At 42.9% G+C, this 17,524-nt stretch overlaps 1 protein-coding gene across 13 annotated transcripts in view; it reads left to right on the top strand.

The window, feature by feature from the left end:
• The window catches only part of CXXC5 (CXXC finger protein 5), a 53,655-nt gene that overhangs the window by 23,387 nt on the left and 12,744 nt on the right, over positions 1-17,524 (top strand). Inside the window, exon 1 of one of the 13 annotated variants that reach the window (XM_074212869.1) lies at positions 3,865-14,147. The exons of 11 other annotated variants lie outside the window; for them this stretch is intronic. The gene's annotated coding sequence lies outside the window, so the exon portion shown is untranslated. One more of the 13 variants, XM_074212867.1, reaches the window with a different exon arrangement.

The following is a 17,524-nucleotide window of genomic DNA, read 5'->3' as shown; positions in this document are numbered from 1 at the left end:
TCTTTTTTTTTTAATTTATTTTTATTAAAGATATTATTTGAGTTTTACAATTCCCCCTATCTTACTTCCCTCCCCCCACCCCCCACAGAAATCAATCTGTCAGTCTTTACTTTGTTTTCATCTTGTACCTTGATCCACATTGAGTGTGATGAGAGAGAAATCATATCCTTAAAGAAGAGACAAGAAGTCGAAGAGGTAACAAGATCAGACAATAAGATATCTGTTTTTTTCTAAATTAAAGAGAATAGTCCTTGAACTTTGTTCAAACTCCACATCTCCTTATCTGGATACAGATAGCACTCTCCTTTGCAGACAGCCCAAAATTGTTCCTGCTTCTTGCACTGATGGAATGAGTAAGTGCATCAAGATTGATTATAACTCCCATGTTGTTGTTAGGGTGTACAGTGTTTTTCTGGTTCTGCTCATCTCACTCAGCATCAGTTCATGCAAATCCCTCCAGGCTTCCCTGAAATCCTGTCACTCCTGGTTTCTAATAGAACAATAGTGTTCCATGACATACATATACCACAGTTTGGTAAGCCATTCCACAATTGAAGGACATTTACTTGATTTCCAATTCTTTGCCACCACAAACAGGGATTCTATAAATATTTTTGTACAAGTGATATTTTTACCCTTTTTCATCATCTGTTCAAGATATAGACCCAGTAGTGGTATTGCTGGGTCAAAGGGTATGCACATTTTTGTTGCCCTTTGGTCTAGTTCCAAATAGCTCTCCAGAAAGGTTGGATGAGTTCACAGCTCCACCAACAATGTAATAGTGTCCCAGATTTCTCACAACCCTTCCAACAATGATCATTATCCTTTCTGGTCATATTGGTCAATCTGAGAGGTGTGAGGTGGTACCTCAGAGAAGGTTTAATTTGCATTTCTCTAATAATTAATGATTTAGAGCATTTTTTTCATATGGCTATGGATTGCTTTGATTGCCTCATCTGTAAATTGCCTTTGCATATCCTTTGACCATTTGTCAATTGGGGAATGGTTTTTTTGTTTTAAAAATATGACTCAGTTCTCTGTATATTTTAGAAACGAGTCCTTTGTCAGAATCATTAGTTGCAAAGATTGTTTCCCAATTTACTACATTTCTTTTGGTCAGTTTACTACAGTTCTTTTGATCTTGGTTACAGTGGTTCTATCTGCAAAAGCTTTTTAATTTAATGTAATCAAAATCATCTAATTGGTTTTTGGTGATGTTCTCCAACTCTTCCTTAGTCATAAACTGCTCCCCTTTCCATAGATCTGACAGGTAAACTAGTCCTTGATCTTCTAATTTGCTTATAGTATTGTTTTTTATGTCTAAGCCCTGTAGCCATTTGGATCTTATCTTGGTAAAGGGTGTGAGGTGTTGGTTTAATCTAAGTTTCTTCCATACTAACTTCCAATTAACCCAGCAGTTTTTATCAAAGAGGGAGTTTTTATCCCAATGGCTACACTCTTTGGGTTTATCAAACAGCAGATTACTATAATCATCTTCTGCTTTTATACCTAGTCTATTCCACTGATCCACAACTCTATTTCTTGGTCTTGAAGGCTCTCATAGAAGTGGAAGAACAAATGAAAGATTTAATTCTGGCCCTCAAAGGTGGAATATAAATTAATGGGTGGGATTTCAGAGTAAGATAGTTTGGCTTAATGTAAGGAAAAGCTTCCTAATAAATTGAATAAACACACAAGTTAAATAAATGGGCAGTGGATTTCCTCCTTACTAGAGCTCTTTAAGCAGAAGCTGAATGACAATTACTAGACAGCTAGGTGACAAAATGGATAGAGAAATGGGTCTGGAGGCAAGAATACCTGAGTTTAAATCCATCCTTAGACATTTACTAGCTATTTGATCCTGGCAAGTCACTTAGCTGTTGTTTGCCTCAGTTTCCTCAGCTGTAAAATGAGAGGTTGTGATAGCATCTTTCAGAGCGTTATTGTGAGGATAAAATGAGATAATATTTGTAAAGAACTTAGCACATAGTAAATGATTAATAAATGCTTCTTCCTTACCCCTACTGGTGAGTGGTGTAATTAAGAAAATGTTCAGTCAGGATTAGATGGTCTCTTAAGGTCCTATCCAATTCTTAGATTTAGGGATTCTCTGAAACTGATAAAAACAGTATAACCATGGGTAGAGTTGTTGTCACCACCCCATTATAAATACTTAATAACGATAGTAGTTAGTTTTGATGTAGATTTTAAGATTTCCAATGCTCTCTTATAAGTTTTATCTGCCTCTGTAAGAGAGGACACAATCCCTGGATAGCTCCATCCCCTTCCTTGTTGCTGCTTGCTAGCTCCCTGGGATTCTTCAGGTACAAGTTGTTTTTCTGGATTCCTGTTTCTGTTCTCCTGGTCTTTGACCTTCAGAATCACTCTATCTAAGACTGCCTGGCTGGTATGGAAATGGTGGGTGCCTCTCCTCTTCTCTCTCTCTCTCTCTCTCTCTCTCTCTCTCTCTCTCTCTCTCTCTCTCTCTCTCTCTCTCTCTCTCCCTCCCTCTCCCCCTCCCCATGCCTGTGTGCAAGCTAATTAATCTCAGCCCCTTTGGGAAATTAGAACGCCATGGTGGCGGCATAAACAGTGTACCGCCTCACATTGCTGAGGTGACCCTGCCGATGGGTTTGAGGGGGCAGGAGTGCAATTGAGGAAAGGGGGGTTAGACTGACTGTTGGCCTTCTCCCTTCTTTTCTCTTTTCACTGAACCTTCAAAATGTGTTCAGGGATTTAAATTTCTCCTTTCTTCTGCTAGTTTTCCTGTTCTGTCTACCCAACAGTCTAATCGTCCCCCCCCCCCCCCCTTTCCAGGGAAGCCAGTTAGCCCTGTTTAGGAAGAAACCAATGTCTTCAGTCCAACCTCCAAATTAAAGAGTAGGAAGGTGTCAGTGTCAGTCCTGGATCTGTTCTCTGCCCATCACCACCTCATGATATAGATAGAATTATGGAATTTTGTTCCAGGAATTAATTTTGGAAAATTTGGAAAATAAAAATTAATTTAATTAATTGAAGATTCTAGGTGCTGCTTGACCCATCATGCTTAGTCTGGCCTACTGTTATTGTTGAAGTTAATTTATTGGCTGTAGCGAATATCTCGTCTGAGATCTCCATTCCTGCAATGACCTGGACCTGGAGTTTCTATGTCCCTGCTTTCCCTCTCTGTCCCTCAGTTCCCCAAATTATTCAGATGTTTTGGGGCTGGGTAAGTATGTGGGAGAGTGGGTATATGGTAATAATAACAGTGGTGGACCTGGGCTTAAGTCTCACTTGGATCACAGACTTTGTGTCCAGAGAAAGTCAGTTCCTTTCTCTGAGCCTTAATTTCTTCATCTGTCAAACTAGATGATCATCAAGGTTTCTTCCAAGTTCTATTTTTTTTTTTAAGACACTACGTAGGGGACAGCTGGGTTGTGTAGTGGATAGAACATTGGCTCTGGGGTCAGGAGAACCGGAGTTCAAATACAGCCTTAACTAACTGTGACCTTGGAACCCCAATTACCCCCCTCCAAGACTACTGGGACCATTTTTAGGATTGGCCTTGATCTTTTCCTTTTCCTTTGTCATCCCTTATGAAAACTAGTGTTCTCACTTAGCTATATTTTTCTCTCCCTCTACTTTAGGACCCAGAGTCTGGGTAATTTCTCTCCCTTATTGTCCCTGAAATCCCTTCCAACCCTCCCAATATCCTGGGGATGGGGTTCACACTGAGAATCTGAGGCCAAGGAAGCAAGCTGATTTGGTTGTCATGGGCAACAGAGTGAACAGGGCTGCTGGCCTCAGGATGCAGGTCTCATGTCTGAATTGTCCTCAGCAGTAAGAATGTCCTGAACATAGAGTGGCAGAATCTAGGGTCCTCAATTGGGGGGGGGGGCTTTGGGGTTGAATCTTGTCACTTATGGGTTGAATTTGGAAGTGCTATAGACAAAAGAATTATATTGAAATGAGCAGTTCCTTGAAGAGGAAGTAGTGATGGTAAAAAGGTGGTTCTTATAGGGTTTGGAGCTATACTCTTTTAAGTTCCTTCTTTAGATCCCACCTCAGGCTTTTCCCAGTTTTGACTCTACCCTCAAGCCATCTCCCCTCCCATCCATCATTTAGTCATACCCCTTTGTCCCCCCTCCCTTTGAACTGTACAACCTCTTTTAACTTGTTCCTCACTTCCTATATCCCAGATTTGAGAAGCAAATCCTATAAAAGGCATCCAGCTGAGAGAACTCCCAGACCTCTCTGGAAGGAAGGGATAGAATATGAGTGAGGCAGCTAGGGTGGTACTATGGACAGAGTAGTTGACCTGAAACCAGGAAGATTTGAATTCAGATCTAGCCTCAGACATTTACTAGCTAGGTAAGCCTGGGCAAGTTACTACAGCCTGCATCAGTTTCCTCATCTGTAAAATTGAGATAATAGTAACACCTACCTCTCAAGGTTGTTGTAAGGATAAAACAAGATATTTGTAAAGTGCTTGCAAACTTTAAAAGTGTTACATAAATGCTGGATGTTATTATTATCATACCAGAGCAAGATTTATCCAGCACCCTTTGGGATGATACCCCCCCCTTTTTTTAAGGAGTTTTTTTTTTTTGCAAGGCAGTGGGGTTAAGTGGCTTGCCCAAGGCCATGCAGCTAGGATTTGAACTCAGGTACTCCTGACTCCAGGGTCACTATTCAAAATCTTCCCCCTGTCTTCCTCCACTTCCTCTCCCATGTCTCTGGTCCTTTTCTCTCCTGACCCTCTTCAGAAAGGCATACCTCATTTTTTCACTATAGTCATTGCCCAAGCGTCCTTGTGGAGTTTGAGTTAGGCTTCAAATCCAAGAGAAGAGCCAAGGATGTGTGGAATTGCTCTGAGTGAAAGAGGCTTGGGCAGTTAGTGTCAAAGGCTGCTTCCTTGACCTCCCTGAGATTTATTTGGGAACTTGACAAAACTCAGTGTGTTTATTAGAGGCCAAGACAACCTACCCAAATAAAACAAGTTTAGTCCCAGCCTGAGTTTTGTGGGCTTCCCCTGTTCCCTATGGGTGCTTTTGTGGTCCTGGTAAGTTCTGAGAAAGGAAAGGGTAAGAGGTTCACTTGGGATTCCTTGATCTTCATTCTCAAGTATTGATTGGAATCCTAGTTGTCCTGTCTAATCACTTAAATTTAACTCAACACAACTTTTATTGGATACTTATTATATGCTAGGTGCTAAGGCTACATATATGAAAAGGAAACAGTTATTTTCAAGGAACTTACATTCTATCAAGAGAAAACATGAGCACACAGGAATACAACGTAATTGCAATTTAATTCATGTTCACAGACTGTGTCACATAGCATAGTGTTTAGCTTGGTCTTCCTTGCTTCATCAGCTAGCCATGGCCACTGCAGAAACATTTTAGGGGCTTCTTGTACCAAAACTTTTCATCAACAAGGGGGCTAATAGAATACATAGTGTATAAATCTGACTCTTGTTCCCCAAGGTCAGGAGCTCTTCCCATATCTCAAAGAAGAATTGTAGCTCTATTTGTATCATGTTTTAAGGTTTACAGAGTACCTACTTTAAAATAATCCCATGTATGTATATAGTCCAAATATTGTTCCTGACATTTTGAAATTTAAGTAAACAGACTTAACAAGCTTAAATGACTTGCCCAAGGTCATACAGGAAATATTAAGCTGGGACTTTGGACTCAGGTTTACTGATTCCCAGATCTGGTAATCTTTTCATGATAGACTGACTCTCCACCTAACAATGTGAATTCCCTTCCCAGGGTCTTATTCACTTTCTAGTTTTTTAGTGACTTTAGGGAGTGGTGTCTAGCCTCCTTCCTGTCTATGCATATTCCCCAACATTGAGACAGAAAAGGGAGCCACAGTTGTTGTTTGTCCTGGAGCAACATAAATGTTAATGTGAATGGAATAATCCCTTTGTTTCCTTAACTCTTCAGAATGCTCTTATATTGGTGCAGTATTATTGAGAACATAATTAAAAATACACTAGTTTGAGATTCAGGAAACCTGGGTTCAAATTCTGTCACTGTTTTGCTTTGCAACTTCTAGGAAATATCAAGTCTCATTTTCCCCCATCTGTTAAATGGAGATAAGGTTTCATCTTATGGCCATTACTATTTAGGGTTGTTGTAATGATTGGTTCAGCTACTGTCTTTAAAATTTGTTTTTATTGATGTCTTTTGTTATTTTTTTGTTGCTTTTATTTTCAGCTATAGCATTCCATTTTCTCTTTTATGTTTTAAAAAAGAATGGAAAGGGGCAGCTAGGTGGTGTAGTGGATAAAGCACTGTCCTTGGAATCAGGAGTACCTGGGTTCAAATCAGGTCTCAGACACTTAATATACCTATACCTAGCTGTGTGGCTTTGGACAAGCCACTTAACCCCACTTGCCTTGCAAAAACCTTAAAAAAAAAATGGAAAACAGCAACAATAACCAATTAAGCAAAACTAAGCAACATATCAACTGAGTTTTAAAATATAATCAATTTCCTATACCTCTTCAAAAAAGGGAGAGAAGTTCAGTCCTTACTGAGAGCCTTCAAGTTTTGTGCTGGATAGTGATCAAGTATCCTCAAGACACTTACATTTATAGTCTATACAAGTGATTATATATAATTCGAGAAAGAATATTATTAGTGCTTAAGAGAGGATGTGACCAAAGATATAAAGGAATAAAGCAAGGGATCTGTTCAGAGAGCGTCAGGTTGTCTGATTTAGCTGCAGTGTAGCATTTGCAAAGAGAACTAGCAAGAGATAAAGCTTGAGAAATGTAGGTTAGGGGAAGAGCATGGAGGTCTTCAAATACCAGAGTGAAAAGTAGCAATAGGGAACTATGGAAGATTTTTGAGCTAAGGAATGACACAGTCAGATCTATGACTATTAAATTTTGTAGCCTGTGTAGGAGAGATTATAGGTAAGGAGATTTGAGGAATGGGAGAAAAAAAAACCCGAACAAACCTATATTAAAGAAGTTATTGTGGAAATAGAAAAGAACTGTACTAAAAATGTAGGGGTTGGATTCCAAAGATTTAGCACATGACTGGATGTGAGGGGGGAGGAGTCCTAGGCCAGTACAACCTTGAGCCTGGATGACTAGAAGGATGGGGCCATCAGCTGAAATGAGGGTGTTAGAAGAAGGACTTGTTTTGGTGGGGGGGTAGGAATATGGAGAATTTGGCTTTGGACAGATGAGGTAATGGATATTAAACCCTTTGGAAAATAGAGCTCTCTCCAAGTGTGAGGTGGTGTTGTTCTTTGAAACCAGGGCACAGAGAGGTGAAACAACTTTTCCAAGGTCATATAGCTAATTGGTGATGAAGGCAATTATCAGAGTTCTGAATGCACAGGGATGCTTATGTTTTTTCATTTCCCCTGGGGGGGTGGGGCTTGGGTCTTCTTAGATTTGGATTTTGATTAGGTAATAACTTCTCTCTTCAAACATTGCATCATTTTTTCCGAAGGGCCTGCAATGACCACTCTGACCTTGGGTATATCACTTTCCTACTCTCTGAGCCTCGGTTTCCTATTTGTCAGTTTTTTAAAGAAATGATCCTCAAATCCCCACCTTCTATCAAAGCAAACCTGTGAGGAATTGGTAGAACAAGGGTTTTTTCTCTATTGTATAAACTCAAATGGAGACCTATTGTCAGGAAACAAATTACTCAAGATCACACAGTAAGTCCATAGTGAAACTGGGACTGAAATTTAGGTCTCTTAACCATCATGCTCTCTTGCATAGTGTCCAGGTCTGGGGCTTTGCCTAGATGATCCCCTCCTTAACCTGGGAAATTCTGAAACCTCATCTGTCCCTCCTCTGTCTCTTTACTGATAGCTAGGTTTCAGTAGCAAATACCTTGCATCTTCTCTCACATGCTGTGCCATTTTGGCACCTCTCCCTAAGGAAACTTAACCCAAGTTTCCTTCCCTCCACCCACCAAACCAAAATAGCCTTTGCCTGCCAGTGCCTAGGGCCAGCTCTTCTTTGGGACCCTGGGCACCTGATGTTTCATTTCATCTGCCAAGGAGGCCTGAAGAGGGGGAAGGAGGAGAAAAGGAGAAATCAGAGTATGCTAAAGCTGGAGGAGACCTTATAAGTCATTTATTCTAAATCCTTCTTGAAGAGTGGAAAAGAGAAGGGAGAGTTTTTAAGAAAAGGATGGTGCCTCCCCAAACTTGATTAGACATATATCAGAGCTATGTGCTCTGAAAGAAACACCCAGGACCAGTGAGTGTGTATTGAAGAGAGAAGTATGTGGTCACCTCTGACATTAGAAGCCAGACTGATTTGGGGCTGTCTGGGAGAAGGATAGAATAGAAGTAGGAAAAAAAGCTGTGTTAAATTTGGGTGGGGAATCCCAGACCTTGAAGGGGGAGGAATGGGTGTTGCTGCTGGAGGTGAGGAGTTGGGCTGTTCTGGGAAAAAAGAAAGCTAATGTGACTGGTCTGCTCTTCTTATATTCACCAAAAGAAATCAGGATAGTCTCAAGGAAAGATCCTGGCCTGCATTTAGACAGATCCTGAAGAAACCATCTCTGACCTCAGTCTACTTTGTTTGGTCAGTTTATCTGGTCATTGGAACATATAGTAAAAGGATCCTCCATATTTTTGTTCAAGCATTGTTTTAAAAAGACAATAATTTGTTGTTTTAAAGAGAGTATTGCTATCACTTCATCTTTCACACTTTTGTAGATATCCTGAGGGCCAAGTGTTTTTTTTAAATTATTACTGAATTACTTTAAATAATTTTTAATAATATAATTAAATTTTATGAAAATACAATGTTAACCCTTAATAGAACTTTCCCTTTTAACAAAGAAGACAAAACAATACAACTCATTGGCCATGCCTGAAAGTGTATGCCTCACTCTATACTTATAGTCTACCATCTTTCTGCTGAGAAACATGTACTTCCCCAACAGCTAAGCACTGGTCAGTTTTGATATCTTTCACAGTTATTTTCATTTACATTGTTGTATTTGTCATTGTTTTCTATTTCTCACAGAAAAGTTGAAATGGTGAGTTCTTGGACCAGGATAAAGTTCATGCTTTTCTCAGACCCTGGAGAGCTCATCTTACCATTCCCTTCCATGCCTGCAGTTAGGGTAACCTCTCTCCTAGGACCCTCTCATACTTTTGTTGTTCTCCTGAGAACCAAGTCATTTAAAAAAAAATTGATGTTATTATTTAATTTTAAGTATTCTCTTTTTTTTGTTTTTTTTCCTTTAGGTTTTTGCTAGGCAATGGGTTTAAGTGGCTTGCCCAAGGCCACACAGCTAGGTAATTATTAAGTGTCTGAGACTGGAATTGAACCCAGGTACTCCTGACTCCAGAGCCGGTGCTTTATCTACTGCGCTACCTAGCCACCCCTAAGTATTCTCTTAATAAAGTAAATACATCCTATGAAAGTACAATTATAAATGAATCCATTTTGGATTATTATTTAATAGTTATATTATTTTATTATTCTCTTTGTTTTTACATCACTTAAATTTTCTTCTGTATCCCTTCTAAATCCCAGAAAACCATCTCATATAATAAAGAATACAGGGGGCGGCTAGGTGGCTCAGTGGATAGAGTACCATCCCTGGAGTCAGGAGTACCTGAGTTCCAATCCAGCCTCAGACACTTAATAATTACCTAGCTTTGTGGTCTTGGGCAAGCCACTTAACCCCATTTGCCTTGCAAAAACCTAAAGAAAAAAAAAAAGAATACAGGTGATTTCTTAAGGTCCTTTTCACTGTAGGATATTAGAATTGAAAGAGATGTCAGTCTCATCTTGCCCAGGTCAATTTTACTAATGAAGAAATTACATGGAGTGAGAGGGAGGTACAAAAATCTTGTCTTGATGACTTTTAGGACTCTTTGGGCCCAGGCAGGAGCAGGATTCTACAATTCATGTTCCTAAAGTGAGGATTCCACCCATTCTTCTTAGATGGAAGCTGAAATTTGGAGAATTCCCTTCAGTGTATATCTTACTTTGCTTTTTAAGAATGAGAGAACTCCACCTTTTTTCTTTTCTTTTCAGTGATCCAGGACTATGGTATTAGGAATGCCTTGGTACTAAAGGAAAGTGTGTCTTCTGATGGAAGAAGGAAGTTTTGTGGTGGGCCTAGGATGTAGTGTTCATCTCTATATTTATCTTCATATTTATCATTATCTCCCTTATTCCTTTCCCGCCACCCCCAACTCCCAGTCTTCTCTTCCCAAACCAGCCTTTCCCAGATTTTCACCAATTCACCTCAGTGGGCATTATTAGCCCACTACTCACTGCTTAACCACCAGCAGCTTTGGGTCATGGTATCTGTGTGAGAATCTCTTCCCTTCTCAATCCAGCCTCTGGATGCCTGGGGTATAGTGAGAGGGAGTGGAAAGCAATGGGGCAAAGTTCCCTCCAAATTCCCTTCTGTCCCATCTTTCGGACCTTGGGGACCATGAATCATTTATGAGGGAAAATGAAGCCAATTAGGAAGAAACTTTGAACACGACTAATTGAGGTGCCTGGTGGTACCATAGGAATTAAAGGAGCCAGTGTTCTGGTACAGAATTTCCACTGGCCTCTGGAAATGGTCAGAGATGAACGAACGGCTCAGGGCTCTTCCTCCCTATCATATTGTCTCTTTCTCCTCTTCTTGTGTACTCTTACATCCCTTAGCAGAGGTAGCTTCTGTCTTTTTCAGCTCCCCTCCCTCCCCCCACCTCGACCCCAGAAACTCCAGGCCCTGCTGTGGACATTTGTGAGAGGCGGTTCCCCTGGTTGTTTCTATAAGAGCTTCAGGCACAGGCTCCCAAGTCCGGATGAAATCCCAAGCTGGCTAATTAGGCTCTACTCCCTACCCCAACAGCCCCCACCCCCCACCCCCTTCTGCCTGCACTGCTTTTTCCTCCAGGCCTGAAGTGTTGGCATGCTGTTCCCGGACACCATTCTTGAGAGAGCAGCAGCCTTGCTGTGCCCCAGAGCTGGTTGCATTTCGGGGGTGGGAGTGGGGAGTCATTTCCAGCTGGGTCTGGATTCATGGGAGTGGGATGGGGGAGTTACAGCTCCAAGAAGACTGTGCCATTGCTGAGGATTTCAGAGACTCATGATAGGGACTTCTTCCCCCATACCATTCAATGGAAGCCATGTTGTTGGGGCACAACCCTTGGGTGTGCCCTTGGAGCCCAGTGGTGATTTGGGCTGGGTACTCCTATGTTGTATGCTTTGGAAACAGTACCAGGGGAGGGACTAACTACAGATGAGAACACACTGGAGGACTGGAGAGAGAGGAAAGGGTCAGAGTGACTTCATCAAGAGAGGTGAAGTCATCTTCAAACCATTGTGTGTGGGGGGTGTTCTGTGAATTTATTGATTATAGGGGGAAGATTTCTGGAGAAGAAAGGAGAAGGCTAGCACCTTAGGGGGTAGCAGAGAGAAAATTGGGTTATAAATGCCCTCTCTCTTAGCCAGAGCAATGGGGCTTGAAGTCCTGGGGCAGGCCAGAGAAGGGGGGGGGGTTGTCTAGGGTGGAAGTCCCTAAAGGAACTGGAACCCCTGATAATCAGAACTAATCTGCCCAGCTTTTGGTCTGTTCAGTCTTTGCTAAAGCTTAGATCTGGGGATGTTGTTTTTGTTTTCACAAATGAAATGATTTGAGTTCCCCCTCCCCAATTATATTAGCAGGAGAGATTTTTCTTTTAGGGGGAAAGGTTCTGATGTGGTATCCTCTTCCTCCTCTTCCTGTGAGCTCACATTCCTTTTTCTCCCTCTAATGATTTTTTAATTATGTAGTCAGTTTGCTGAATCACTGAGCTTCCTCTGTGCACCTCCATCCCCATTCCAGTTCCTACTTGGATCTACCACCCATTCCAGATCTGATTCCTTCCTCCTCTCAACCCCATGTACTAGAACAGGTTCCTTCCCTTCTTCATTTTCTGGATGTACTTGACACAAGGGTATATTTGAGAACTCTTTCACCTGGCCAGGATGCTGGCTGATGGTTGATGATGGTTTACTGTGGAAAGGGTGGAGTTAGCTGGAGGAGACAAGGTGGTCTATTGGAGGAATATGGGAGGAATGGTGCATGTATACCTTATGATAGAAATTGAGGGGGGAAAGGGGATGCTCCCTTTGCTTCCCCCACTGCCCTCTGCCACCCTGTCACTGGCACCGACTGGCAGAGCTGATTGTCGTTCTCACTGTGCCAGCTGCAGCCCTTACAGTCTCTCTCTCATCTCGATGGGGTGGAAGATTCAGCTGGTCTTGCCCGACTGCAGGGCTGGGGGCCTGGCCAAATGCAGAGGCTGTCCATCTTTCCATCTGTTCTCAGTTCGTTTTAGGGGCTTCTATCAGACTGGAATAAAGTCTAGCAGCCTCTTCAGCTCTCTTGTGACCCTTCACACCCACACAGACTTATCAACACAGTTACATGTGTACGAAGGCACAGGTATATGTTCAGTCTGCATTACACAAGGTATACTTATCTGCAGTCTTACATAAAAGCACACGAACCGTAATCATTCATACAAACATACAGTCAGAAATAATCACACATGCATTGGATGTGATCCATAAGCAGTTGTATACCATTGCACACACATGAACCCAAACATAAGTCACCTAGACAATCATTCAGATGAAAATATCTCATGGAATTATCATGTTAGAGCTGGAAATGGTCTGTTTCAACTACTCATTTAGATCATCCCAAATGCTTTGCCCCTGTCTCAACACACACACACACACACACACAAAACACACAGCACATACAATGCAGGCATCCCATTTTCAGCCAATAATAGAGGGCTTCTCAGGGAGTTGTTCCCTGTTCACACAGGGGAAATGCTGGGTTGACTTCATCCTTCTTGCCTATGGAAAATTGACCTCTTTTCTGTATTAGAGAGTCACTGGATCCATGGGTAGATGAAGTGGGATCCTCAGTATGAGTTGAATATAAATGAAATGTTGACCCTAGTTGGGAAATCTTGAGGAGCCCTGTAAACTCTTTTCTCTGATCCTCCTCTCTCCCTCTCCTCCTCCAGGCCCCCTCCCATCTGTGGCCCTGTCTCTGCCTCAGTGGCCAGATTAGTCTTTGACTGGGGGTGGAGAGCAAGTAGGGAAATCTGGAACGATTCCCAAGCTGCCAGTCCTGACTTGTGTGGTAGCTTTGCTTTGGACTGGAGGGAGGATAGGGGAGGAAAGAGGGCAGCAGTTTTCTCCGGCTTCTCTCCAGGGCATCGGCGCCATGGCATCTGTCAAGGTCAGATAGCGAAGGCCGGAAAGAACCGGCTCTCAACTCGAGCCTCCCTGTGCTGGGCGGGCAAGCTGGCCTCATGGCCCCTCTTGGCTCATTATTTTTGTGCTCCTGAGGCCAGAGCGACACCTCCCTCCCTCCCTCCCCCTTTCCACTAGGCCTGCAGTCTGGGGGCTTTTGTTTTCTCGTTATTTCTCTAGCTCCAGCCGCAGAGGCCCTAGCCTGCAGATGTGGCCGTGGACTAAACCTGCCAGGGAGAGCTGTTAAGGCCACAGACAATTATCATCATTGGCTGATGTGGGTGGTGGACAAGGGATAAATCTAGTTGCCAAGGGGGAGTATATTTTCTCCTTAGGTAGGCTATGGCCCCTTTTCTGATCACTGCTGAGTAGGGGATGGGAGCAGGTGGCCAAGAGACCACCTGGCCATCAGGGTTCACATACAGTCTTGCCTTTTAGCTGCCAAAACTGTTGGACCCATTTTATAGGAGGGGGAAAATCATGCCAGGGGAGAGGTGGGCAGAGCTAGCTCAGGTGTCTCTTCTGTCCTAGAAATAAATCACAGCTTAGTCTGCCTGACCCTTTCTACTGTTATAACCTCACTTAAGTAAAGGAAGAAATCCTGGATAGGCACAAGGATGGACATCTAAAACCCCATTTCCTCCATTTTTGTGTCCAGATTTCCCTATCTAATAGACTCTTGCCAGGCCACCTCATGCCTGGGAGGCATAGCTTGATTCCTTCCTGCAAGAGAGGGCCTCCCCAGAGTCCATTCCTCACCTACCTTTTCCTTCTCTATTTCCGCCTCTTCCTAAGGAAGCTTTTCACATTTATAAACTTGCACTTGTAAGCAGAGCACTCATGTCTTGGAAGGACCAGTCATCTACCATGAACTTCTGTGTCTCACCATAGCCTCGGTAGCACGGTAAGGAACCATAAACCTGTGTACCCAAGGACACAGATAAAGACGGATAGGCACATTTATTTTTTTCTACTTAAAAACATACACCAGTGCTGTGAGTTTCTGGCACTGTTAGGCCCTGCCATGTACAATAAATCCCTCTTAGTTTGTGGATTATTGACCCGATAGAGCGTGGCTGCCCTGTCAGGCCCCTGGGCAGGGTACATCCAGCCTACCCACCAGCATCATGGGTGTGTGCTTGTGTGTGCACATGTGTGTGTGTGTGTGTGTGTGTGTGTGTGTGTGTGTGTGTGTCTCCCCTTTATGAACCCCTTGTGTTTCTGAGCAGAAATTTCTACAGGATTTTTTCCAGGCCAACCGTGTGCTTTGCTGCTGATAGGGAAATCTGAGTCTCACAGCAACTTTTCCCCTGATTCCCTTTGCTGTACCCTCTGGCTGTAGCCTGCCTTAGGGGACCCACAGCCAAAATCTACCCCCTCCTCTTTCCTATTTCTAAAGTCCCATATGTTAAATTCTGGAAGAAAGCTGGTACCAATGGCCAAAATGGAGGGGTACCCATCTCTCTCTTTGTCTTTCTGTCTCTGTCTTCCCACCTATGTTCACTCAACTAGTGTTTGTGCTAAAAATCTGCCAATAAATCCAGCCTGTATCAGTCAGCCCTTACTGGAATCACTTGGAAGGTCTTCTCCAGCCCTCTTTTCTCCATCTCCCACAGTCTTTCTCTTCCTTTTCTACCCAGCCAGGCTGACTGAAACTTCCTAGGCCAAGATCCCTGCCTTTTTACTTCTTGCCCTTCCTCCCTGCCACCCCCAATCTTGCTCTGGAAGCCCCTTCTAACAATGACTGGGGAAATCTCCTAAGTTGGAATGTGACTCTTATCCCCTTTACCCTGTGACCCAGGCTGCTCTGCTAAAGGGGGAGGGGAGGTATGAGGGCAGTGTTGCTGGTCAAGTAATGGGGCAGAGCAGCTGGAGGCCTTGTGTGATGGCTAAGGCTGACTCTTCCCACTCCTCACCCCCCAGGAAACTCAAAACCCAAGAACCCAGTGCTGTGGCAAAGCAATGCAGCCCTTGTACAATGAGGGCTTGTGTGGAGCCTGCTGGGGTAGCCTGTGGGATGCTGGGGGAGGAGAACAAGTGGTGTTTCCCTGCTGTTTGAGTTCCTGCAGATACATCTAGTTGCCTCCTCCTCCCAGAGCTGCTATCCCAGCAACGCATTCACATCTCCCCACTCTGGAAGAAAAGCCAAGGAGAAGCTATATCTGGGGGTTCAATTCTGAGTCTACTGGTGGTAGTGAGACCTTAGACAAATCACTTTCCTCTATGGTCCTCAGATCTTCTCTGTAAATGAAGGTGCTGGATTTGATGTTTTTTATGGTTTCTTTCAGCTCTAGTTTCCTATGAGTCACTGAGATCAGAATCAGTGTTCTAGAATTAGAGGACCCTTCAGAGGTCATTTAGTCAAAATTCCTCATTTTACAGCTAAGAAAATCAGGGACCATGTTGGTTAAGCAAGATGTCCAAGATCACACAGAGTAGCAGAGGTGGTATTTGAATCCAGGCTCTCCAGAGTCAGTCTTCTTTCCTTTGTACTCTGAGGGTAGAGGGATGCTTTTTTCTTCAATGCAATCCCTGCTGGGCTATAAAATCCAGCAACTTGGGGTTATTAGGGTGAGGACCAGACATCTACCTGACCCTTAGCTGGGGAAGTACAGCTCATTAAGCCCCTAAAAATCTTAGAGAAGGACTACTTCTTCACCCTGTCTGCACCATGGTGTATGTGTGTATAATGGATGTGGAGTCAAGAAAATCTTTGTTTGAATCCTTACACATCTGAGCAAGTCACTTAATCTGTCTCTATATCAATATCCTTATATATAAAATGGGGATCCTGATAACATGAACCATATGGGGTTGTATTGAGGATCAAATAAGTAAATGTATATAGACTGCTTTGCAAACCTTAAAGAGCTTTGTAAATGCTAACTCTTGCTTTCAACGGTGACTCTAGATCTTGGTAGAGAGCCTGGATCCTTGGGTTCTGGGTAAAAACTTTAAAGACTGCTGGATAGTGTTGTTGGCAGAATAATAGACTGGGAATAAGACAGTATGGTTTCTGCTTTTGGCTGGACCCAACTGACTTGATGTGTGGCTTTGTCTGTGTGTGTGTGTGTGTGTGTCTCCCAAGTGTTGAATGGATTTCCTTTAGATTTCCTAGTACCTCCTTCCTTTCAGAAGAACTCTGAAAGTATTGGGGTTAGGGAGCTGTAGGGATCATTTCTACACTGCCCCAACTCTGTCCTATTATTCAGTTCTCAATGTTGGCCTTTGGGGGGGACAAGGGAACCACTTCTGTCTTGTCTTTGCTACAACATAACTCATTTTGACCTCAAGTCAACTACGTTAAGGTCTTATATTGACATGGTTGCTCTGGTTTTAGCAGAGGTTTCAGGAAGGCATGTTGGTCACAGAGTCTTTGGGTCTAGAGATGACCTTGAGGTAATTGAGACCATTCTTCTACCTCTTGATAGACTTGCCAGCTGCCAAATATGTACATTTCCATGTAGCTATCTTTCCATATGACTTTCTTCCATAGGAAGTTCTTAGAACAGAATTATAGATCAGAACCATCTACCTTGTTAATCAGCCTGATCCACCCAACTTAGTGCTGCCCATCTACTCCTCAGGCCAGTTGACTTAGTTCTGTATGTGTTCTGCTTTCTCTGTGGGGATCTTTATCTTTACCTTAGTGGGACCACAACTAAGGAAATAGAGGAAGAATGGGACTTAACCTTGGCCCTAAAGATTTTGGACTGATGGCAAAGAGGGGTGGTGGAGGAGATGTTTCAGGAGCTGGTAAATACACAGGGAATTGTGGGACATGTTTAGTAAACGGGTATGGTGAATCTGGTTTGAGTAAAACTGGTTTCAGGAGAGAAGTGATGAGACACCAACTTAGTTGAGACCACATTATTCAAGCATTTGAGAGTCAGTTTAATTTTTTCTTGATTTGGTAGGTACTGTAGAGCTTTTTATGGGTCTTAGTCAGGGGACATTATGTAATCAGAGGTGTGCATTAAGAGTATTAATAAGATTGTGGTGTAGAAGATGGATCAAAGGAGGTGTTTGCTAGGAAGAGAGATAGAGAATGAGAAAAGAACTCTAGAGAAGACATTCCCATCTACTTGGCTTATGACATCAGCACCAGCATTATGACATCATTGGCGTAGCATTCCAAACATTAGGACAGTGCTCTATTCACACAGGGCCGATGTTGTCCTCTTCCTCTGCTCCCCAAAGCCCTGTAGTACAGAATTCTTGGGTAAGGAGCCCTGCCCACAGCCCTCCCTGGAACATTGGGAGTTGACTGCCAAGGTAAAT

The sequence above is a fragment of the Macrotis lagotis genome, chromosome 1, assembly GCF_037893015.1.
Source record: "Macrotis lagotis isolate mMagLag1 chromosome 1, bilby.v1.9.chrom.fasta, whole genome shotgun sequence".
NCBI classification, from domain to species: domain Eukaryota; kingdom Metazoa; phylum Chordata; class Mammalia; order Peramelemorphia; family Peramelidae; genus Macrotis; species Macrotis lagotis.
The sequence above is the reverse complement of the archived record's forward strand: the minus strand, read 5'-3'. Positions and strand labels throughout refer to the sequence as shown.